Source organism: Neovison vison, chromosome 5 (genome assembly GCF_020171115.1).
Source record: "Neovison vison isolate M4711 chromosome 5, ASM_NN_V1, whole genome shotgun sequence".
Classification (NCBI taxonomy): domain Eukaryota; kingdom Metazoa; phylum Chordata; class Mammalia; order Carnivora; family Mustelidae; genus Neogale; species Neogale vison.
The window spans coordinates 154,468,754-154,493,850 of NC_058095.1; the positions used below are offsets into that span (position 1 = coordinate 154,468,754).

At 47.1% G+C, this 25,097-nt stretch overlaps 1 protein-coding gene across 3 annotated transcripts in view; it reads left to right on the forward strand.

Annotated features, from left to right (window-relative positions):
• The first annotated feature begins 361 nt into the window (after positions 1-361).
• FARP1 (FERM, ARH/RhoGEF and pleckstrin domain protein 1) overlaps positions 362-25,097 on the forward strand; it is a 276,295-nt gene continuing 251,559 nt past the window's right edge. For 2 of the 3 annotated variants that reach the window (XM_044249989.1, XM_044249991.1), the window contains exon 1: positions 2,674-3,005. The gene's annotated coding sequence lies outside the window, so the exon portion shown is untranslated. Of the gene's footprint in view, positions 559-927; positions 1,079-1,189; positions 1,342-2,673; positions 3,006-25,097 lie in introns of those variants that run through there. The other variant, XM_044249990.1, reaches the window with a different exon arrangement.

Here is a 25,097-nt window from a genome sequence, read left to right on the forward strand (position 1 = left end):
GTAGCCCCTTAATTCAGAATGATTTCTAAATAACATGGGCTAAAAAGGGGATCTCATTAATTACACATTTGTGTAGACTGAAAGTGAGGCACAAAGGAAAAAAAATGACAAGTGCACACGTCAATTTTTCAAGAGTTGATTGTCTGGGAAGCAGGTTTTGCAAAGAAGGTATCCCTGGCTTTGCAGGCAAAGGAATTTAACAAGTGCTTTCAATGAGATTTAGTACAGAGCACAGAATGTTCTGGAGAGAGCAGGAAGCTGGGGGGAGGGGTGGGTTCTCTAGTCTCCCCCAGCTGGAGCCCCCCCACCCCGCCTGCCCTCTTCTCTCTCCTGTATTAACTCTCTCTCCAGGCCTGCAGACCTCTGAAAAGGCCTCCGGGAAAAGTCACCTTGCCTCAAACATGTTGGCAATATTGAGATAATGAAACAGCATCAGACGCACAAGGGTGGCGCGGGGCAGAAAGCTACACAGCACGAACCTTAATCCCAGGCCCCGAAAGATGAAAGAAACGCTAGAGCAACATGAAAATCTGTGTGTTTTCCAAAGAGAAGGACGGGGTAAATGTCACTTTTCTAATTTTCTGATTCCGCGGGTTTTCTGGTTTTCGTTGAGGCACAGCAGAGCGCCTTGCTTGCCACTCAGCACAGAACCTGGCCTAGCACAAAACAAAGGGTCCCAAACTTGGGGCACCTGGCTGGCTCAGTGGGGTAAGAGTCTGCCTTGGGCTCAGGTCATGATTCTGGGGTCCTGGGATCCAGCTCTGCCTTGCACACCCCGCGCAGCCAGTAGTTTGCTTCTCCCTCTCCCCTCCCCCACCCCGCTTGTGCTTTCTCTCTCTCTCTCATAAAACCTTAAAAAGAGAGAGAGAGAGAGAGAGAGAGAGATAGGGTCCCAACCTTACTAAACCAGAATCTGCATCTTAACAGGATCCCCAGGTGATTCACGTATGCTTTCAAGATTAGAACAATTGTTCTCCAACCTGGCCCTCTGGAATCACCTCCAGAGCCGGAAGAAGACCGAGGCCTGGGTCCCAGCCCCATAGATTCTGACGTACTCGGCTGAGCTGAAGTCTGGCCAGTGAGTTTCGCTCTGCTTTTGTTTTGTGTTTGTTTGTTTTTGTTTTGTTTTGTTTTTTGTTTTTTTGAATCTTCGGTGATTCTGGGACTCGGAACCATTTTGCCCGTACAGCGGTTCCAGCGGTTCCAGCACACCTGCTAAAGGAGCACAAATTCCCAAGCCCCACCCCGGACCTACAGAATCCGAAACTCTGCGGATGGGGCCGGACCAGCTAGTCCCGCCGGCCATTCTGATGCGGACTGACCGTTCGAGAAGCTGATAAGGTAGGGGTGGGTGACAGGCCAGTACCTCATACTAAAAATTTGCCTCTTTGCTCCTTTCTGGAAACTACTCGCACCTGCTGCTCGCAGGTACCCTCTGGGCGTCTAAGCGCCCTGTTGTGTCCGCCCACACCGCCCCAAGAGGCCCCTTGCTCTGCCCTTGAAACCCATCCACCTGGTTCGAGGCCTGGGAACCCCTTTAAGGCGCACAGTGACCAGGGTCCCGGAGCCAGCGGCCTCCAGAGGCAGGAAGCTCACGGCCTCGGGATCTAACACGGGGTTCCCCGGGGTTCTAAGCTGCTGCCACCCGCCCTTTCTCCTCCACCAGTGGGAAGTCTACAGCCTGAAGGGGAAAAGACGACACCGAGGGCTCGGGAAGGGGGGGGATGGAGACCGTAAAGCAGGAACTCCCAGTCGGAGGGTGGGGACGGTGACTGCGTTTCCCCCCGCCGTAGGTCCCAGCCGCCTCGGTGCTCAATCTCGCTCCCTCCCCCGTTAAATTTCGCAAACCAGCTCCCAGCCTTTTCCTTTCCCCTCTGGGGCTTTGCTCCTGGCGTGGCGGTGGGGCACCTAGGGGTGGGGACTGTCCTGGGAATCGCCAGGGTGCAAGACACCCGGTCGTGGCGGGGGGAGGTGGCAACCGCCCCTGCAGGATTAAGTCTCTCGCCGCCCAGGGTGGTGCCGGAAGCCCGTTCGTGCGGCTTGGGAGAGGAGGTGCTCGCCGATCTCTGCAAAACGCCGCTTCCCGCGCGACCACGTAAAGTCCTAGGTGGACACACGAGCACCAGCTTGCATGACCTCAGCCAGCGAGTTGCGGAGTCCGCGCCGCCGCCCGCCTCCCCGCTGCTCCCGGTTTTAGCCGGTGCGCTCAGTCTCCCGCTCTCCTGAGGTCGCTTTCACCGTCCGCAGCAGGATTGGCGAATCCCCGGTGGCGCAGCGCAGTCCCCAGCCCTTCCTGAGCTCCGTTCCTTGGCGCCGCGCTGAGACCCGGGTTCTGGCTTTAGGCCCAAGTAAGGCACAGACCCAAGGTGGGCTCGCGGGGTCCGGGAGGGCCGCTCCGGGCCGGTGACCCACCCCACCGTGCACCTGCCCCCAGGGCGGAGCGGGGCGGGGCGCGCTGGCGCGCAGGTTGTCGGCCCGGACGCTGGAGGGGGCTGTGGCTCTCTCGCTGTCCCCGCGGCTCGGGCGGCGCGGCGCCCCAGCTCCCCCCCGCCGAGGGGCCGGCCCAGGCCCGGGGAGGGGCGCGATCGCCTTCACTTCCCGCTCGCCGGCCTTGGAGGCGGCGGGTCCCGCGCGCAGGGGTGCGGGCGCTCGGCTGGGGCGCGGGGCGGGGACGCGGCCGCCGCCCGCTTTGCGCCGCTCCTCCCAGCGCAAGTGGCTCTCGGCGCGGCGTCGAGGCGGCCATGGCGACCCTGAGCCCGCTCCCCACCCACCCTGCCTGCTCCGCCCTCCCCTCCGCCCCGCGCCACCTTTGATGGCCCGGACCTCGGCCGGCCACCCCCTGCCCCGCTTGCGCTCCCGCGCCGCCGCCGCCGCCCGCGGGTATTAATAGCCGAGCGCCCCCGCTGCACGCGCAGCCCGGAGCCGCCGCGCCCTCGGTAGTCGGGGCTCGGAGCTGCTGAGCCCGGAGGCCGGGAGTGGGAGCCGGAGCCGCCGGCGCCGTGGAGGTAGGAGGCGCGGGGCGAACAATGACCGCGGCCGGGCGGGAGGGCGGCAACTTGTGCGAGTCGGGGCGCCCGGAGCCGACCCGCCGGGGGGAGGGGCGCGGGGGGAGGTGGGTGCGTGCCCGCGGGGTCCTGCCCGGAGGAGGCGGGCGGCGGGTGGGATCGGGCTCCCGCCCGCCAGCCCCGGGCAGCCCCGGCAACAATAGCAGGAGCTCGGGGGGCCTCCGGGCGGCCACCCTTTGCACTCTTCTCACTCGGGGCAGCGGGGCGCCGCGCGCGGCCCCCTTCGCCTCCCCCACCCTGCGGCGCCCTTCCCCCACTCTTCCTCCCATCCCACCCGGCACAGTGACAGCGCCGGACGCGGCTTCCGGACCTCCGGCGGAATCTTGGCCCCAGAGGCGGATCGCGGGGCTGGGGAGGTGGCCACTGGCTTGGGTGCCACGGCACTGCTGGGTGCCAGGCGCTCGCCCACGCGCGGCGCGAGCACCCTGGTAGGTGACAAAGAGGAACACACCCTCTGCTTAAGTTAGATTTTTGTCTCTCTTTATCGTCTGTCTTTATGGAGAGCAAAGTTTTTTTTTTTTTTTTTCTTTCTTTCAAGCAAGGGACACAGATTTTTGTGATGAGCATTTCAAAACAACAACTTCTGATTGTGGTTTTACAATTTAAGTTCCGGAAACTTCAGCTGTGTGATCTGGCCAGACCCTTGAGTGAGTGAGTGTGTTGTGCGTGCGTGCGTGCGTGTGTGTGTGTGTGTGTGTGTGTGTGGAGGGGGGCGTGAGTTCCCGTCATCACTTTGGATTTGGTTTGTCGTTTTCATTGGGGCCGGGCAGCTGCTGGGATCGTTGCAGGACCCCAGAAAGGAGGAAGGTGGGCTCACAAAGAAACGAGGACCCTGAGATCAGATCAGCTTCCGGAGAGGTGGAGAGCATTTGAGCGGTCTGAGCCTGTCCATGGGCCTTCTGGAGTACCATGGTGGCCTCTGGCTGTTTCATTTTATTAATGCTATCAATGCCTTTCTTGTCAGTTTCCCAGGTTCACTTGCTCTGCTAGCCCTGTCCCGTTCTCCCGCTGCGCCCATGCCTTGACTTTTGTGGACCCCTGTCACCCAACCCGGCAGGCAGGCCGGGCAGTCTTAGGAAAGCCAAACCCTTAGGTTCTGTTTAATGTGTTTTGCACGTGGTGACTTGCCAAGCCCATTTCCGAAGGACCTTCGCATTGTCTTGATTTTCTTATTGAATCTAAAAGGGAGAGGAGGGAGACAGGGCCTTTTTGGTGCAGAGATCTTTGAGGGAGTTGCCTTAAAAATTGCCCTCATTGTTCTGATGGGGTGGGCACTCCTGCTTCTCCTGTCTTTGGCTTTCTTCCCTCATTGCACAGCTTGGGGCTTTACCTTTAGCCTTTGTAAAGGGTTGGTCTTCTGGTATGACAGTTCCCAACGCCGACTTTCCTATGTGGGCTCAACATCCACATGGCTCACTTTATATTCGGGTAGCATCCTTCTGCAGCAAGGCACCAATATTGGAGTTTCTCCAAGTACAACAAAACGTTTGTGTTTTTAGAATGTCTGGCTAATAGATCTGCCTCTGGGTAAAATAAATGGGTGCTGTTGGCCAGTGGCTGGCTCACTGGGCAGAGCGTCGGTGCACATACTGAGCTGATGCCTCCCTAGCCCAGGCCTTCCCAGAATCTCTTGTTTCTTGTATGTGGGCAGGAAACTTGAAATAGTTGAAGTTGATGTCGTGGTGCTGCATAGGGTCATGGATTCTGCAGCGTGCCTCTTGTGAGTTGGTGCGTGGTCATTCATTTAGGGAATCTGTCCCTATGGAAATCCTGGAGTTAGGTTTATAATGCCCCTTTTCACATGGATGGTATCTTCCTGGAATTTGTAGGGTGATTAGATTCCATGGGTCATAGGAGAACACTGGTGCTACTGTAGTCAAATTTACCAAAATGAAATTAAAAAAAAAAAATCCTAAACAGTTTTTTTCTGGTACATTGCATTTATTTTATAATTATTTTGAGCCTGAAAGGAACCTGGGTGGATGTTTGTGTTTTGTATTTGATTAAAGAAACTGTCCAAGGGAAGTTAAGAATTAACTAGTTTCGAAAGGGTTAGTTTTTTTAAAAGTGGAATTCACCCTCTCCAACTCGCCGAGCATAGCAGAGTTTAATTCATTTGAATTAATTCATTCAATTCAAATTTTTAAAGAGGGTGCTTTGCCATAACCATCACAAGCTTTTTCCATCCTAGAAGAGGTTACAGACCAGTGAAGAAAAGGCAAGTGCCCAGGCTTTGCATGCTGGACAGTATATAGGAAAGGTGACATTGTGACTTTCCCAGAGGATGGGACAAGTTGTGTGGATGTGTAGGTCCTAGGCCAGTGATCTGGTAGCACAGAGAATCAGGCATTGGAAACCAGCCCTTTGCAACTGGCCTTGCTTATCGCAGAGAACTGCCTCGTGTTTTCCAGACGTGCGCTTTCCCCAGTAACAAAAGATGCTCCAAAAAAGAGAGGGCCCCCCCAGTCTCCAGATATAGTGGTTGGCTCTAGTCATTGCCACTAAGGGGTGCACGGGTGTTTCAGGTGTTGGGTGCCATTGCCTGGGAGGGGAAGGGCCAGGCTTTTGGGGTTCCTGTGGCTGACCTTGTTCTGTTGTGGGGTGCCTTTGACTGAAAGGCAGGCTCTCGAAGCCTGGTCACTAAATGGAAAGCAGTAGGTCAACCTCTTTTTCTGGCTTTTTAGTAGGTAGGGTTTCTGCTGCAGGGTCCGTCTTCAGGTTACCCTGCTAACCACTTGCACATGTCCAGAAAGATCAGAGCCTGACGGTTTCCATTCAAATAACTTGAAATGCCGATTTCACCAGGCTTTTTATGCCAGATGCTGCCTTTGTTTTTAATCAAGAAGCCCCCCGAAAGGTGTTTATTTTTAAGTGGAGAAACTGACTTTTTTAGGCTGCCCTTGTCCTAGTTTAAGGCAGTTAAAAAAAATGTGTTGCCGAGTGGATACTCTAAGCAGAAGTGGCCACTTGATAGATAGGAAATATGGTGCTCTCGGCTTTTGATATTTGTGAAATAAGCCGGGGAGCATCCAGTACAATGTGACTGAGACAAGAGTGGCTGAGAACCCGGCTTACGGTGGCAGTTTTCTTATTTTTAATGGGGGATGGAAAGACTAGACACACGGTAAGATTGGCAAATAAATGAGGTGGGAATTCATCGTTTGCACTGAATTAATTTCATGTGTTGAAATTGTCATATTTGCGCATACATTTTCAAACAAAGGAGCCACGGGCCAAACTGGATTGCTTTTAACTCTATTATGACAGTATTTCTTAGCACAAGAGTAACGTTGTGCCGCACACAGACTTTGGCTTCTCGTCAAGGTACCTTGTCAAAAGAAAACTTACAAATCCAGGATCATGGGGAGTTTCATTTTTTTGTTCTCATCCTGTTAACTCAGGATCTAGTATATGCCTGGCCCATGGCACTCCCTTGGGAAATACTTGCAGTGATTAAGTAAATCTCGTTTTCGATATCCTTCCCAGTTAGTGTTTAAAGTCTTTTTTAAGGTTGCTGTGCTGGGAATTTGAAAATTTGATATTTGATTTTGTTTCTGTTTTGCTCTAATTTAACAATTTAAGTTAACCTTTAGGGGCGCCCGGGTGGCTCAGTCGGTTAAGCATCTGTGTTCGGCTCAGGTCATGATCCCAGGGTCCTGGGATCGAGCCCCACGTTGGGCTCCCTGTTCGGCGGGGAGTCTGCTTCTCCCTCTTTCTCCCTCCCCTCCCCTCCCCTGTGCTTGTGCCCTCTCTCACTCTCTCTCAAGTAAGTAAAATCTTTAAAAAAACTTAACCTTTAACACTGGGTGGCACTGTAAAAAAATACAATGGTATTAAAAAGCAAAAACTTAAACCTAAAAACATGAGGAAGAAAGCAGAACTTGTCTGAGAAGCTAGCTTCTGGGAGAATTTTCCTTCTTCCTGGCATATGTTTTCTAGGAGTTTTATTAGTGAGTGTCCGTTGGTGGTAACCTCCATGTTTGTATGCCTTTAAATATTCTTGTTCTGGAATGATAGATGCTCGGGGTATGCAATTCTGGATTGCTTTTGTATTAATCAACTGTCTCCTGGTTCCATTGTTGTTGCTACAATGTCAGCTGTCAGGCTGATTATTTTTTGTGAGTAGTCTGTCTTTTCTCTCTGGCTTTTTTTTATTTTTATTTTTATTTTTAAATAAGTAGTCTCCATGCCCAGCGTTGAGCCCAATGTGGGGCTTGAACTCAGGTTCCTGAGATCAAGACCTGAGCTGATGTCAGATTCAGATGCTTAACCGACTGAGCCACCCAGGCACCCCTCCCAGTGGCTTCTTTTAGGGTTCTTTGGAGTTCTGCGGTTTCACTCTGTTGAGGTAAGATTTCTTTCTTCTTGACTTTGATTCTCCCATCCTCTCCTCTTTCTCCCCCCCCCACTCTCCCCTCTCTACTCCTCCCTCCCATCCTCTTTCTCTCACCCAGTAGCATTTCAGGGTCTAGGCATGGCACCATGTGTCTCCTCCTTCCCCTTTGGCCACTCTGGTCCTTTGGTTTGGGCTGTCGTGCATGCAGCCATGTGAACAGTTTTGAACAAGTCTTTGTGTGGAGATCTGTTTTTAATTTTGTCGCTGGGTCCTAAAATAAGTACATGCTTAACTTTCTCAGAAGCTACAGTCCCAAGTGTTGTACTGTTATACATTCCCCAGTGACATCTGAGCATGCCAGTGACTGTAATCCCCCGTAACACTGGAAATTGTCAGTCTTTGTCCTTTTACCGTTGTGGTGGATATGTCCTGGGGACTTATTGTGGTTTGTCTATTTCCCTGATGGCTAATGGTTGCTTTTCATGTACTTATTGACCATTTGTGTATTAAATCTTTTGTGTTTTAAGTTGTTTTTTTTTTTTTTTGTTTTGTTTTTTTGTCTGATCATTTTACATGGCTTTTGAGTATAAACTGCACATCCTCAATGTCATCCTATTTTATAGTCCTGGAGAGTCTTTATGCCGGATACAAGTTCGTTGTTAGTTCTTTGTTCTGTGAATATTCTCATCAGTCTGTCTTTTGACCTTTTTATTTTTTGATGGTATCTTTTGAAAAGCAAAAGTCATTAGGAAAACATTGTATGTGATCTAATTATTAAACTTATTAAAGGTCAGGGAATTTATTCAACTTTGGAAAAATAACATGTTTTTATGTGTGATGCTTAGTCTGATCTTGCTCGTTTCATGAGGTGGCCTCCATTTACTTGGAACAGTTTTATTCTTTTTTAAAAAAAAATTTTTTTTTTTAAAGATTTTACTTATTTATTTCACAGACAGAGATTACAAGTAGGCAGAGAGACAGGTAGAGAGAGAGGGAAGCAGGCTCCCCGCTGACCAGAGAGCCTGATGTGGGGCTCGATCCCAGGACCCTGGGATCATGACCTGAGCTGAAGGCAGAGGCTTTAACCCACTGAGCCACCCAGGTGCCCCCAGTTTTGTTCTTTTTAACTAAAACCGAGTTGAAGAGACTTAAACTTGAAAGAGAAAATACTGGCTCATTTTGAAAATCTGAGGAAAAAAGTGTTTAAGATTATGATCAAATTAATAGATTTCTGAAATTGAGAGTTGTCATATTTGTTTTTTAGTGCACAGAGGATTATGGGACAGAAACGTTTTTGAAATCAATCAAAAAATGGAACCTTGAGTAAAAGCAAGCTGTAATATGTAATGTTTTACTTTCTATTTCTTTTTATTTTTGTATTCATTTCTTTTTTTTTTTTTAAATTTTATTTATTTATTTGACAAAGAGAGATCACAAGCAGGCAGAGAGGCAGGCAGAGAGAGAGAGGAGGAAGCAGGCTCCCCGCTGAGCAGAGAGCCCGATGCGGGACTTGATCCCAGGACCCCAAGATCACGACCTGAGCCGAAGGCAGCGGCCTAACCCACCGAGCTACCCAGGCGCCCCTGTATTCATTTCTTAAGTTTTATATATTTGAGAGAGAGTGCAAGTGCTCGCGTGCAAATAGGCGCACATTCACGTGCTGGGGAGGGACAGAGGGAAGGAAGAAGGAGAGAGAATCTTCAGTACGCTTACTGCTGAGAGCAGAGCCCCACGTGGGACTCTCTCCCACCATCCTGAGATCATGACCTGAGCCAAAACCAAGAGTGGGACACCCCACCAATTAAGCCACCTGGCCACCCCACGATGCAACATTTAAAAAAGAGACCAGAGTGGCATATGTAGGTAGTTATGAAAGGTTTTAGTTCCTCTATTTTGTCAGGAATTATATCTTGTTTTCTCCTCATTTTCTGAACCAGATAACAAGCATTGTTCAGTCAGAAAGTATATTTTCCCAACTTCCATTTCTCCTGCCCAGAGAAGGTAAATAAATATTGGTTGATCTGAATTAAAATGGGTGTATTGAACACGCCATGACGTGCGAGAATATGGGAGGTAGAGGTTGGTAGCAGAGGTGGCAAGAGTTGGGAGCATAAGCACTGGGACCGCACAGATCTGCCCAACCATGTTTGTGATGTTGGGCAAGTTATTGGTGCTCTTTCCCAAAAATCTGAAGAGTGCCTTTAAGAGTACATTTATTTTGACATTGTAGAATGTCTGGCTAGTAATTTGAGCCATCACACATTCAGTTGCGTCAACGAATAGTAAGGGGCTCCCAGTTTGGGGTCTCAGCTCATGGTATCATTAAGGACCCAGGTTGTTTCTGTCTTTTCACCCTGCCATCTCCAGCATGTTGCTTTTTGTACTTGGGCTTGTTGCCTACTGGGTAATTAGGCTGCTGCTGCCTAATTAGCTATTATGACTAATGGTTGTCGGAGCTTTGTACTCTCACACATCTGATATTGTCAGGTCAGTAATGACACTGGCTTCTTCAGGCTTCTTTCATCATCAAGCCAGATCCTTCCCAGAAGTCTCCACCATCTAGGAGGTCTGTGAAGGGGGTTCTAGGGAATGATTCTGTGCTCTTAAAAAGAGACCCAAGGACTAGACTGAATGTGATGCCCGGAGCCACAGCAGCCATATTGTGATCAGCTATTGGAAGAAGGCAAGAGGATGATGGAGCTGGCAGATGACTTGTGGGTGTCACTGAGTCTGTGACCTTCCTGCACCTGGAGCTTAGTATTCTAAAGAAGAGTAAATTTTGTATATTAAATAATACAAACCTGGACTTTGTGTGCTAAATAATAATTTTACTTACTTTCTAATTCTGTTACTGCCCTCCAAAGCATCTTGGATGATACATTAATTGGAAGACTCTATCTTTCTTCCATTTACCATTGTCTCTGAGAAAACATGTTTCTCCCTGTTAATTATGTGGAAAGTGATTTCATGGTCCTATCAGATCTCTGTGAGAGGTGAACTGTTTTTAAGGGCTTAGGTATTTGATATTGAGTGTAAATGTTGCAACTAAATCAACATGAATTTTACCTTCTCAAGGTGGTCTTTTAGGAGATGTCCTAATTCAGTTCTCTTTGGAATTGGTCATTTGGCAGTTTGGATTACAGGAAATACTTGAGCATGATATTTTGTTTCTTTAAGAAAAAATCATGGCGGTACCTGCCATTTTTGTCTTCCTAGAATGACATTTACCTGCACATTTAATATTGCTTAGGAGATTTTTGAGGACATTATTTTTAACATCATCCTTCATAATCCTGTTAGAACTTCTGGTTCTCTGGCATCAAATCTTATTGGGAGCCAATGTTATTAGCGGAGTGAGCTGCTTAAAAATGTCAGACTTGGGTAAGCCAGAGGTTTACCAAATTAAGAAATTAGACTCCTTTGGGTAAATTGGAAGGGGAGATGAACCATGAGAGACTATGGACTCTGAAAAACAATCTGAGGGGTTTGAAGTGGCAGGGGGGTGGGAGGTTGGGGTACCAGGTGGTGGGTATTATAGAGGGCACAGCTTGCATGGAGCACTGGGTGTGGTGAAAAAATAATGAATACTGTTTTTCTGAAAATAAATAAATTGGGAAAAAAAAAAGAAATTAGACACCGATATTTGTGAGGAAAAGTTAAATGATTTCATAATAACCTTAATATTAAGCAAATACATTGAATGTCAAATAGCCAGGTGAATGAAATGCAGATTATGGAGTATTAATATTTTTGTCTATTTTCATTTAATTGATACAACTTTTAAAAAGAAATCTGATCATCTCCCCCCACCACCACCCTTTACCATGGTGGTGGCCAACTGGCTAGAGTAATTTGCGTATTCACTTATTCTTACTCTAGTTTACAAGCCAACAGGTGTTTATGAACATCTGTTGAATGTACTAGTTACCATTGGTGCCACAAAATTAAGGCTCAGTCTTTGCTCTCAGAGTATGGGATCCAGGGTGGGTGGGAGAAGCGTCTGGTAATTATAATAAAAGGTGAAATATGACTGTAACTTTGCAAAAGCCATAGTAGTGGTGGAAATGTTAAGGATAGTAAGACAGTGGATTCTGTTGGGAAGAAGCGGCATTTGAGCTGAGCTATAATTAAAGAAGTATGTTTTTATTTATTTTGAGGTTCATTTTGTAGTGTGTTACTTTTTTAAAAGATCTGTTTATTTCAGGGCGCCTGGGTGGCTCAGTGGGTTAAGCCGCTGCCTTCGGCTCAGGTCATGATCTCGGGGTCCTGGGATTGAGTCCTGCATCGGGCTCTCTGCTCAGCAGGGAGCCTGCTTCCCTCTCTCTGCCTGCCTCTCCATCTACTTGTGATTTCTCTCTGTCAAATAAATAAATAAAATCTTTAAAAAAAAAAAAAAAGATCTGTTTATTTTAGAGAGAGAAAGCGTGCATGCAAATGGGGGGAGGGGCAGAGGGAGAAAGAGAATCTTAAGAAAGAGAATCTTAACCCACCCTGCTGAGTGTAGAGCCTGATGTGGGGCTTGATCTCTCCCCCGTGATATGACCGAACTGAAGTCCAGCGTCAGAGGCTTACCTGACTGAGCCACTGAGGTACCCTTTGTAGTGTGTCACTCTAACCAGATTAGGAAAGTAGTCACGTATAAGACCGAGAGTCAAAATCCCTTGTAATCCTGCCATTCGGAGATTATGAAAATTAAAAATTGGTTTATTTCCATTTGACTTTTGGCCATATTTGGTATATCTGAAAATTTTAAAAATTAATTTAAATGTATTTATTTGTCAATGTGCGGAAGCACGAGCAGGGGGAGCAGCAGGCAGAGAGAGAAGCAGGCTTCCCGCTGAGCAGGGACTCGATCCCAGGACTGTGGGATCATGACCTGAGCTGAAAGTAGACACTTAACTGACTGAGCCACCTAGGCATCCCTGTTTGAAGTATTTTAACTTATCTATGCCAACATCTGCTTTTTAGAAATTGAGAAAATAATGCATGCACATTCAGAAGCCACTTTTTTCCCCTTTTACATTGTCTGAGGGTTCTCCATATTGAGTTTTCTCACTGTTTTGTGGTTCTACATGCTGTATCTAACATGGTCCTTTCTGGGTCATGTTTTTGCTTGTGGTATTTTGTGGCAATGACCCTGTGTGCATAAATCTATGGTAGAAGGGTCCCTAGGTCTCTTTCGCTGCAAGGGACAGGCACCCGGCTTGAGGCACGGGATGCTGAATAGGGGTGTGTCTTTGTTTTCAGGACCAACCTCAGGAAGGGCGGAGGTGGATGGGTATCAGCATAGAAACCCAGATCCGGAGTCAACTCCGGGGGCTTTCTTCCCTCCTTGTGTCTTGACTCTGGTGTTGGCCGGGCATCGCTTTCAGCTTCTGGGTTACCCTGTCCCCTGGCATCTTGAGCAGGACAGTTTGGTGGTGGTGGAGGAGGAGATGCAGGGCAGGGGAGGACGGGAAGGATAGCATCCATGGTCTGCTTTAAAATCTGAGAGTCCTTGGATCATCCTGGCAATTCAACACACCTTCCAGCATGTTCCATTCCCCTGGGAGGAGTGCTCAGCCTGCCCCCCACTAGGATGAAATGTGGGGGTCACCTAGTGGAATGTGAACCTCCACCCTCACCTCCCAGAGGAGGACTCTTGTGTAGGCCACTTGAGGGACCACTTTTATTGGGGGGGGGAGTTGTGTGTCTGCGGCAGCGGGATAGGGAGACATGAGATGGGGTCCAGAGAGCATGAGCCTTTCCAGATGGCTAGGATTCATAGGCAAAATTAGGGAGGGGGGGGGGAACCCTTTCTGGGGGAGGGGCCAGCAGGAAAGGGGATGGCAGAAATACAAAACAAGACCTCTGCTCTACTTCCAATCCCAGGGCTGTGCAAAACTCCGCCAAGTTCACCGTCATGTAAATGTTGATGCCTGTGCTCCAAGAGCAGCGTCTCTAACCTAACGATCCCTTACGAGGGGTATCATAAGTAGTTTGTCACTTGTTATGTATTATCCCTTCGAGGATGCTCCTGGTCCTTGAATGCACCGGTGTGGGGAAGAAGGGCTAGGGCTCGTTCAGGGAATGTGTGTGGTGTAACCGGCCTGCCCCCGAGGTTGAGAGAGGCCCCGAGTAGAGCCAGGAGCCCTCCAGTAGGCTGGAATGGGAGGTGTGCATGCTGCTTTATTTTCTTCTAACTTGGGAGAATTTTTCTTGTTGGTCGAAAGCCCTTAGCCAGCACAAGTGCTAGTTCTTTGCAGCCCTAATCAGCCCCCAGCAGAACATTTGTAACACATCCGAGTCTTGCCTATTTTTCAAAGTCCCAATTAAAGCAGTGCCTATTTCTGAATTCCACTGTCACACCTTTTGGAAGAGCGGATCCAGAAGTGTGTAGAACGCTCGCAGGGAGTGGGGAGGGGGAGATGTGTGGCAGGGGTGCCTATGGGCACAGCTGGGTCGTACGGATGTATGAGGAGTTCTCCCTAGTGTGCTGACCTCACCCTTTTCACCGGTTAGTTCCTGCAGGTCAGGGGCTAGTGTCCAACTACTCCCCCCCCCCTTTATTTTATTCCAGGTCCTTAAAAAAGAGCCTGTCTCTGATAGATGAAAGGAAGTCTTACCACAGGATCATAGGCGTCTGGGAAATCACAGCTCTTTAAATTCTTAATGTCTTCACAAGTTACAAAGAATAAACCCAATCTTACTATGAACAGAGATGTGTTGAACACCTTTTATATGGAAGGTACTGTTCTTGACATTCACACCAGTGAGCAAAGCAGACCCCAAAAAATCCTTGTCTTCAAGGGGACTATATATATGTGTTTTACCCAAATGGAGACATTTTTGATACTGAAAGGAGGTGTGGACTGCTTGGGGCAGCAAGGCACCAGGTGCCTGTGTGGATGGTCACCTCAAGCTTGAGAGCAACTCACAATGGGACTCATTTTCCCTGAGGCCGTCAGATGCCCATGGGACAGTCTGGGGACAGATCCTGGTAACCTGTGGCTTAAGGAATGAGCTCCACCATAAACCCACCCAACAAACATGTCCTGAGAGCCTGTGCCGTTTTATCTGTGTTCTTCTAAAAGATGTTTTGCTCTCAGGCAAGAATGTTTATAGGGACATAAAGCAGGGGCCGGGGGGGTTTGTCCTCAGCTGTAGAGGAAAATAATGAATAGTCATCATTAGAATGAAGGTAGACTCCTAAGGTACAAATCATGGATTCTGAATAACTTGGCTTGTACGAGTCCTTGTGATCAGCATTTTTTAAAGATTTGGGCATCAAGAGGGACCTGGGCCCTGAGGGTGAAGAGAAGATGTATTTCTTCTTTTGGAAAAAGGAATCTGAAATTGCTTCAAAAGGAAAGTACATATGCATCTGTATTTTTTTAAAAATCAAGATCGAGTAAAAGTGACTTTTTTCCCCGCTGGGTAGTTCTGTGAGTTTTACGATATGTGCCAGTGTGTGCGAACGATACCACGCCCCGGGTGTGGAACCCTGTCAGACAGCTCAAAAAATTCCCATGTGTTGCCCCTTCGTAGTCCTCCTTCTCTAGCCTCTGCTGCTTCTCCAGCCTCTGTTGACACTGGTCTTTGCTCTGTCACTGTTGTTGGGTCTTTTCCAGAACAATGTATGAATGGCGTCATAGAGCATGTGGCCTTTTGAGACTTTTCACTCAACCCGACGTCTCTGAGGGTCTTCTGAGCTTTTGGGCGCATCTGTGAGTCCCCTCGGTAGCTGAGTCGTAGTCCGCTGTATGGGCCATTCACTTGAGAAGGACATTCGGGCCGTCCCCAGTTGGGAGCGGTTATGAATACAGTAGCTGTAAATGTACAACTGTTATCAACTTTCATGATTTTTTTTTTAAAGATTTTTAAAGATTTATTTAGAGAGTGAGAGCAAGTGCGAGCAGGGGGAGGGGTAGAGGGAAAGAGAAAGGAGAATCCGAAGCAGACTCTATGTTGAGTGTGGAACCCGATGCAGGGCTCGATCCCACGACCCTGAGATCATGACCTGAGTTGAAACCAAGAGTTGGACACTCAACAGACTGAGTCACCCAGGGGCCCATCACACATAGCTTTTGGTGTGCACATATTTTTGAATTCTCATGAGCAAATACCCTGAAGTGGAATCTTCATCAGGACTTAACATTGTGAATGTTTTTTATCTTAGCCATTGTAATACGTGTGTAGTGGTAGCTCAGCATAGTTATGTTTATTGGGGGGAAAAAATGCTGAAAACACACTTTCAAAAGACATGATTAGGGGTGCCTGAGTGGCTCAGTGGGTTAAAGCCTCTGCTTTCGGCTCAGGTCGTGATCCCAGGGTCCTGGGATCGAGCCCCGCATCTGGCTCTCTGCTCGGTGGGGAGCCTGCTTCCTCCTCTCTCTCTGCCTTCCTCTCTGCTGCTTGTGATCTCTGTCTGTCAAATAAATAAATAAAATCTAAAAAAAAAAAAAAAAAAAAGTCGTGACTAACCAGTTTCCTGGACTACACCACACAGACTTAAGGAACTCTGTCAGCTACCTGTTTTGTGGAGGGGTAGACCCAAAAGAGCCATTGTGTTTATAAAATCAAGTCCCAGAGCGTGATAGTACTGGCAAGTCCATGTAAGGTGTCAGTCCCAGGGGTCCTCATCTTAGAGAACTGATAGGATTTATAGCTTTGATTTCAGTAACTATTTTGTTCATTCTCTATATGAATATACATAATAGTAATTAAAAAACAAAATTACGGAAGCTACTGAAAGGCAGTGGTAGATATGGAGAAAAGAATATAGCTTTAGAGTGTGTATTAATTATCTGTTGCTGCATGACAAATTGTTCCCAAATTAAGTGACTTAAACCAACAGTAAATATTGTTTCGCAGAGTTTCTGCAGGTCAGGACCTCGGGAATGGCTGAGTTTCTGCCTGTGTGTTTGTGGTAAAGATGTCAGCTGGCGCTTCACGATGGGCTCTCCTTGGGCAGGATGCTTGAGCGTCCTCACAAGATGGCGGCCAGCTTCTCTCAGAGTCAGTGACCTGGGAGGAGGCCAAGAGAGACGCTGCCATGACTTTTATGAGCTAGGTTTGGAAGTCTTACACTGTCATTTCCACGGTCATTTTGGTCACCAAGGCCAGCTGTGAGTTGGAGGGAGGGGACCACACAAAGATTTCGATGCTCAAAGTCTGGCACGGGGCTAAACCCCATGACCCTGAGATCATGACCTGAGTCGAGAACAAGAGTCGCACGCTCCATGAACTGAGTCAGCCGGGCACCCCGTTTTCCATGGATGTTTAACATTTTTTTTCCTTTCCTTTTTTTCCAGTCATTCTGAAGTAGCAAACACCAAATTCACCATCTAGTCTTGTCTGTTTTGTTTTTAGTAATACCCTCAGTGAGAAATCCGTGACTAGAGGTCAGCATATGTGCTGTAAGGACCTTTGTGATGAGTTTAGGGCTGTCTGGAGAGCAGGTGTGAAGTATCAGCTCATTATATCTCTGCCTCTATAGAGTTTTTAGAAAATGCTTACTGGTAAACGTGATGTAAAAATACATAAATTAACACCCTTCGACTTTACCGGAATAGTCCGGAAAGCTTTCCTGTTCAAAGTGATCATGACGTGGAATAATTCTGCCTGTTTGGCTGTCACTGGAAAGAAGGCGGCTGAATGAAATCTGGTCTCTTGGCCTCCTTTTCTGCCCCCACCTCCTATTTCCCCCCCCCCCCCCCCCCCCGCAAGCTGCCCCTAAAGCCAGCCCCAGGAGCCCTCCTGTCTCCCAGCGTCCCATCTCCACACCTGCTGATTCCTCAGCTTGGAAGGCAAGAGCTTTCTCCTCAGTTCCTGCCTCAGATGTCCACCCCGTCGCTGCCCACCTCCTTGCAGAAGCCTTTTTTTATGGCTTTGGTCTCCTCCTGGGGGCTTACCTGGACCCTCTGTTTCTACCGTGTGTTTTCTTTTCTTTGTCGCTCATTTTACCTGTTGGAGCCCTCACTCTGATTAAGCCCTTCTGCGTCTCAGGCTGAGCTCCAAGTGCTTTAGGTACATGGACTCCGTTAATCCTCCCAACTGCCCTGATTTTTAATCCCCATTTTAGGTAAGAGGAAACTGAGGCACGGAGAGCTTAAATGCTGAATTGGCAGAGGCCGGGAAGAAGCTCAGGACGTGTTTCCCCACTTACTGAGCTCCTTCTACCCAACTCAGTCACCCCCTGCGCTCCCAGGGCCTGGCCGAGCGCCAGGAGCTAAGGAGGGGCTCAGTAAATATTTGCTGATGCTTAACTCTCTTAAAAAGTTAACTTTGTCACAGATAATGTCTTACATTTCTTTGGAAAATGTTGTCCCTCCTCTTGGCCTTCTGCAGGATGATGACGTTCTGAGTTTATTTCTACGCTATTCATTGACCTTCCTGCGTCTGGTCACCTACCTCTTTTTTTGTTTTTGTTTTTTCTTTAAAGATTTTATTTATTTATTAGAGAGAGTGTGCACGCAAATGAGCGTGCAATCATGAGTGGGGAGTGGGGCAGAGGGAGAAGCAGACTCCCTACTGAGCAGGGAGCCCAAGTGGGGCTCGATCCCAGCACCCCAGGATCATGACCCGACCTGAAGGCAGGTGGTTAACTGAGCCACCCAGGCACCCGCCCCCTTTCTTTTGTGATTATGCACTTAGTTTGCTACTTAAGAGATGAGCATGTATGTGTAAAGTTCTAGGTAAGATCTATTTATTTATGTGTATTGAGAAGAGGGATTTGCCCATGATTTTCTTTGGCTAGAAGTAATATGAATGGTTTTTATTTTTTCTTTTGAACTTTTTTGTGCTTTCTCAATTTCCCATACTGAATTTTTATTGCTTTTTAAAACGACCTAGTCTTGTTATTTAAAACGTGAAAAGTAAAGTATGTTTCAGAGACGCAAGAAACGGATAACCTTCTAAGATAGTTTTCTGCACATTAAGCAGAGCCCGCTCACGTGTGTAAAGAGTCACGTGAGACATACTTTGGGCATCGCAGATCTCCCCCTGCTGTATGATTGAAACCATCCACTGGAAGATGGTTTTCTTCTTCCCAGGGTTTTCAAGGCATATAGCAGAGGAATACAGGTCCTCGTGACGCTTGGGTGAGAGGCGGTCTTCTAGGGGAGATGGTGATTGGAAGGTGATTCTCTCTTTGTGGTGTGGAAGTTCATGGTTGCCTGGGGTCTGTGGTTCAGCTCGTGGGACACTTTGGTCTTGGAGGTGGAATAATTCATAAGGATGAACTCAGACTCCAAACTAGGAGAGTCTGAGAATAGTGATGATCATGATCCCAAGGTCACGTCCATAAATCCCAGAGTCAGCTTGGGACAGTTGCTTCCCCCAGGCTCGCAGGTAAATTAGCAAGGACCGAAAGGGGTCAGAGACTGTCCTGGGGGTTGGATTCCTTTTATTTAAAGATGGCCATGCTTTGCTGGAGGAAGAAAAACTCTTGAGAAACCCAGAGTCGGTTTTGTCCTCTAGCCATACCAGGCTGTTTGGGTATCACCTGCTGGTTGATCTTGAGGAGCCCACAGGGTGGACGCTGGTCCAGGTCTCCAGCCCCTCCCCTCCCCCACCCTCTTCCCCCAGCTGACTGGGTGCTGGGGTGAGTCTCCAGTTCTGAAGATGGAAAGGATCAGAAAAGTTTGTCTTGAGGGTGATCCTAGGGAAACTGCGATAACCTGTCAAGCCCATTTTCTGAAAACTGCTTCTAAGTCTATCCTGAGTACCTAGGAAACGAGTTCTGGCTTCTTCTCGGAATCCGAGTACTTGGTGCGAAGCTGTGGGATTGCCAGTTCCCTCCTGCGTCCTGTGCTGGGCCATGTGCTTGGCATTTATTTATTTTTGTTGTATTTATTTTTACTTGATCATTCATTTGCTGAAGAAGGTATTAGCTCCTCATTACAGAAAGGCAACTAAGACATAGATTTTGGGCCAATGTGCCCAAGGTCACACAGGTAGCTAATAGGTAAAATCAGGTTTTCCTAGAGCCCATACTCTTCTTCATGGCTTAGATTGGGAATCATCCTACAGCACCAACTGAGGCCCTCCACCCCCCAGAACTGAGGTCATGGGAGATGGGTCCTCCAAGTTCAGGGTCACGTCCTGCCTTGATTTTTAAAAATTGCATTTCATGGTTCCTTGTGAAATTTTTACAATTACTTTTGCTTTCTAAAAAGAGTCACTAAAAATGATTCTCTTCATGATGGAGCTATCTTGGCACCCTCTGAAATTTTGTGCCCGAGCCTAGTGCCTCCCTTGCCTCCCCTGAGTCCCAAGGTGACACCTCATGACAGCCGCCTCCTCCGGTAGAGGCTTTCCTCCTCCTTTCCAGCATTGTAATACGAGCTTTCTTTTTTCCTTCAAGGAATTTTGAGGGGCTGAGTCACAGTCCTAAAGACCTCTCTTGGGTTCACCTTTGAAGCTGCTGCTCCTCTGGCAGCCACAGCTGTGGGGACTGCGGGTTACTTAGAAACCTGGGTCTGACGCAAGCCTGTGGGACGCCCCATGGCCCCGTGTTCTGTAGCTGGGTGTGCATATTCAGGGGGTGGGAAGCCATTTGGATTTTAAACTGAAGCCACGTAATAAAGAAACTGAGAAATAAGGCTTTCCCTGAAGACTGATGCCACCTCTAGCAGGTGGGTGCTTTCGGCCTGGGCGGGGGGTGCATTGAGGGGCTATCAGTGGGCCACACGGTCCCATCTCCCCCAGGGGTGTCTGCAGAAAGGCCCAGGTGGCCCAGGTGTCCTCAACAGATCACAAGGCTAGCCTCCCGCCTTTCACGTGGGAATTGGCTGTGTTTCATGGAGTCTATTCTTTCTTTCTTTTTTTTTAAATAAAGCATTTAAAAATAACCTTGTTTCTTGTGCCTGTGCCTTTTTTAAATTGCAGAAGCAATAGGGTCATGGTAGAAACTGAAAAGGAAAGAAAAGTAGTCTGGCAAAGCACACACTTACTGCTTTCTTCTTGATTTTTGCTTTATTTTTATTTTTGTCTTACTTTAAAACGACAAAATCTTAAAAAAATGTGATTTCTGTCAAATAAATAAAATCTTAAAAAAAAAAATAAAACAACCACGACAACTTTACTTTTTAGAGCAGTCTTGGGTTCACAGCAAAATGGAACAGAAGGGACGGAGGGTTCCTATATATACATACACCTCTTCCCCAGCCCCCACCCCCGTTATCAACATCTAGCATTTTCCTTAAAGTTTCATTTTCTTCAGATCTATCATGTATTATACATATGGTTTATGAATTTCTCTCCCCTTCCCCCCTAGTCTTGCTTCAGTAATTCTTAAATTAATGTGATTAAGGTGAAGGTCCTATGAGGTCACTTCCTGTTGACCTCTGAGGAATGCCACTGAGCTTACAGTAGGGAGGGGGCAGGCCCCAGAGGACCTGCTCTTGGAATATTTATCTTGTGGAGATTTCCCAGAATGTGCCTAGAAGGATTTAGGAGCTATGGAGACTCTGCCCTTCCTATCTCTTCTATCAGTGGATTTTTTTTTTTTCCCCCTCTTTGGTGTTTGGGGGAGGGGGATCCGCTTTCCATTAGCAATGTTTAGCCTTCCTCAGGAGTTAGAAAATAAAACTGTGGCAGGAGTGTTTCCAGAACAGTCTGGAGTGTTCAAGAAAACACTTAACGGAAGGATGCTTCTGGCAATTTGCACGCGTGTGGGGCACGCCTGTCTCCCGGCTTGGGGGCTGCACAGGGGTGTGTGGGGTTTCCGAGAGGGGCTTGTGTGAGAACTGGGGAAACGTTTGTCTTCTCAGCGATGTGTGCTGGGGAAAAAGCGCCTCTCCCTAGTGAACCTATAGACGCGGCTTGTGTTCACGTCTGTGTGGCTGCTCCCCAGCGCAGACCGTGGCCCGTTGTCACTGGTCATGTGACCAAATAAAGGAACTGAAAGACCCTTCTGTTAGCTTCCAGACTTCATTTCGGTTGCTGCCATGCATGGGCCCAGTTGGTCTCTTGTGAGATTAGAAAATCCTTCACAATGTTCTGTGAATGGCCGAGGCCACCTTTCAAATCCAGAGCTTTGAGAGCTGACAAATGCTCCTTTGGGGGGAAGAAGAACCTTGGGGATCATGATATCCTACTCTAGTGGCCTAGGACTTGACTCCTTGGGACCACCTCCTTTCAGGTGAATTCTGTGTAAGTTGCTAAGTTGCTTGGCTCTGAGTCATGCACCAGCCTTAACTTGGAGTGAATGTTGTACCTGCGAGCAGTTACGATTCTGGGGAAGAGGAAGGGGAAAAAAGCATCAGGACAGGTATTTTGCCCAAAGTGAGATGATGGGATTTTTGCTTAATCCTCCCGTTTATCTTCAAAATACTGTGATGTTCCATTGGATTTAGGTGGCTCAGTGGGTAAAGCCTCTGCCTTCGGCTCGGGTCATGATCTCAGGGTCCTGGGATCGAGTCCCGCATCGGGCTCTCTGCTCAGCGGGGAGCCTGCTTCCCCCCCTCTCTCTTTGCCTGCCTTTCTGCCTACTTGTGATCTCTGTCAAATAAATAAATAAAATCTTTAAAAAAAAATGTTAAAATTCTTCTTTTGTTTGACTCTATTTTTGAGTTTGTGCAATCTTTAAAATATTGTAGAATTGTACTGTAATTTGGCAGTTGTGAGCGTATTAAAAGAAATGAAACATTTTCTGAGAAACAATGTGTGGGGGGGTTTTGTTTGTTTGTTTGTTTGTTTTTTAGAATTTTACTTATTTGAGAGAGAGAGAGGGAGACAGAGCATGACCAGGATAAGGGGCAGAGGGCGAAGCAGGCTCCCTGCTGAGCAGGGGGCCTGATGTGGGGCTTGATCCCAGGACCCTGAGATCACCACTTGAGCCGAAAGCTCTGGAAGCCTAACTGATTAAGCCACCCTGGCGCTCCTGAGAAACAATGTTTTAAGACGAATTGTAACTATGAAATTATGAAGAGGTATCCGGAGCATGCCATTCTGCACATGCCTTGGTTTTAAATCCCAATAATTTAGAGTTCACAGTGGTCTGAACTCTGTCAGGCTGAAGTTTGTTTTAACAGAATGTTACTGGGAAAAGTTTTGCTAAACAAATAGGGAAAATAAAGTTACATGGAAAAAGTGGATTCCCTTTAAGAGAAGAGTTTTCCAGCACTTGAGAAAGAGTAATTCATGATTCTTACCATTAAAACAAAGCTGGTAGGACCTTTATGTGATAATCTCCCATCATTCAAGAGCATAACATCAAGAAATATTTTATACATCTACATTTAGCATGAATGGTAGCATATATCGTATGCTGTTTTATATCTTGTTCTTTTCACTTAATACGCTCTGAAGATTGTTCCAGATTAATATGTACAGATTGCTCTTTTGTTTTTATGGGCACATCATAGCCATTTTATAGGGGTACCCCTGGTTATTTGTAGTGTTCCCTGTTGATAGACATTTAGGTTGTTGTCAGAGATTTTGGTCTTACAAACAGTGCGGGAGTGAGGGCCCTTGATGTCTGTGAGTATATCTGAAATATAAATTTCTAGAAGTGGGGTGTGTATCAAAGAGCTACGTGTTTTCAGTATACATGGGTATTCCCATATTGCCCTCCCAAGAGTTTCTGCCCTTTTATTCATTTTACTAACTCTTGTGTACTGCTTACCACGTGTTAATAACTATATTATTATTAATAATCCTAACAAATACTAACTTGTTTAATCTTCAGAGACACCCTTAGAGGTACAATATCGATCACAGTTTTAAAGATGAAGAAAACTGGGACGCCTGGGTGGCTCATTTGGTTGGACGACTGCCTTCGGCTCAGGTCATGATCCCGGAGTCCCGGTACTGAGTCGCACATCGGACTCCCAGCTCCATGGGGAGTCTGCTTCTCTCTCTGACCTTCTCCTCGCTCATGCTCTGTCTCACTGTCTCTCTCTCAAATAAATAAATAAAAATCTTTAAAAAAAAAAAAGATGAAGAAAACTGAGGCCAGAGAGCTGATGTAACCCATACAAGGGCCACGTGTAGTTAGTGATGAGGAAGGATTTGAATCCAGGCAGTCTGGATCCAGAGTCCCCTCTTCCTCATGGTGCTTACCTGCCTGTTACAGTGAGGAACTACAGTGATGTCAAATGCTTACTTTTTTCCTGATCTGACCAGTGAGATGTCAGGCTTTCCTGATTGTCATTTGGCACTTTTCTTATTAATAGTTGAGGTTGGACATATTTTCACATGTAGACAAGCCATTTGGATTTTCTTGGCCATCTCTCCACTACTTGTTCCTGCCTTTGCACATTTCTCTCTTAGGTTGTGAGTATTTTTCTTGTGATTTGCTGGAGTTCTTTTGCATGTGGAGAAAATTAGCCCTTCGTCAAATGTCTTGGCCTACTTTGTAGTTTCCTTTTGGCTCTGTACTTTATCAGTCATTTCCTCTCTAGTGTCTGGGATGTAGGTTATGTTTAGAGAGATCTTCTGCAATCTGAGAGCATTTTAAAAAGTCTTCTATTTTCTTCTAGAGCTTTATGGTTTTTTCTAAAAATTTATGTTGGTTTAAAGAGTAACATGGGACCCAACTTTATTTTTTCCTAATAACAGTCAGTGGTAATGACTTGCAGCTATACAGGAATGAAAACCAAACTCCCAGTAGCTTAGCATTTGAGGGGTCATGCTATTGTAATAGATTCTGCTGTGTCTGTTGACAACTGAGCCATGCTGGTAGCCATATGGCTCACATTTCTAACATGGCTTTTTACCCCCTTTGTGCCCAATTTTGCTTTCCCTGGAGTTAATAATTACCTAGCGTTTCCTTTGCTTCATTTTCCATGTACTTAACCTAATTGATTTCAAAACTCCCACCTCCTACCCAAGTCCCTCTATGAGTATTCAAATTCATCAGATGCTCAGATAGTCTCTGTTTTATCCTTAGGAGATTTGTCTGGAAGTCTTCTGAGCTGCTGTGGTCTCGGCTTTTGGGTTTTCTGGCTTGTTCAGCACCCTTTAGTGGCACCCTTCTGTCTCTAGCCCATGATGGAGGATGTCTGGCTTAGTCAGCTTCAGGGATCTCTCCTGGGAGTACCCCTTGCTTCTCTTCCTGAAATCTGTTTCTTGGCGCCTATCTCGTTCTGTTTCCGCATTTTTCTGTCATTTTGGCAGAGCCCCTCCTTCACTGTGTGGGGAGACCTGTGGGTTGGGAGAAGCTCTGAAAACAGGATGGTGAGATGGAAGGCTGTTTAAGAAGTAGTTAAAGCTTTCAGGTCCTCCTCTGTACTTCCTAGTGGGACAGTGACTTAGCTCTCTGAACCCCTACCTCACCCATATTTCAACTTTCCTCCCCCTCCCAGTGTGACTGTAGTACTGTGTTTGGTTAACTCAGTACTTGGTGTGTACAATATTACCACAGTGTGAAGTGTTCCCTGCTAAGCCAGAGTCTTTCCTTTGACAAGCTTTCTTTAAAAACTTTGTTTTCCTGGAGATAATTCACTTCTTAAAAACTTCCTTGATGTACCTGTTGCTCATTTCATCCAAATAATTTCAACAGCTCTGTCAGTTTTCTTTCAACTAATATTTACCAAATTCTGAACACATAACTATTGAGCTACTCCATCTTTTCCCCCTGAACATGTACCACTGTCTGTAGCACCCCCATCGTTTGACTCCTGTTGAATGGGTTGTACTTCAAACCTTGTACACAACCATCATTTAGAGGTTTTCCTTCACTGTTTTCCTCTCCTGGACCCACTTTTTCC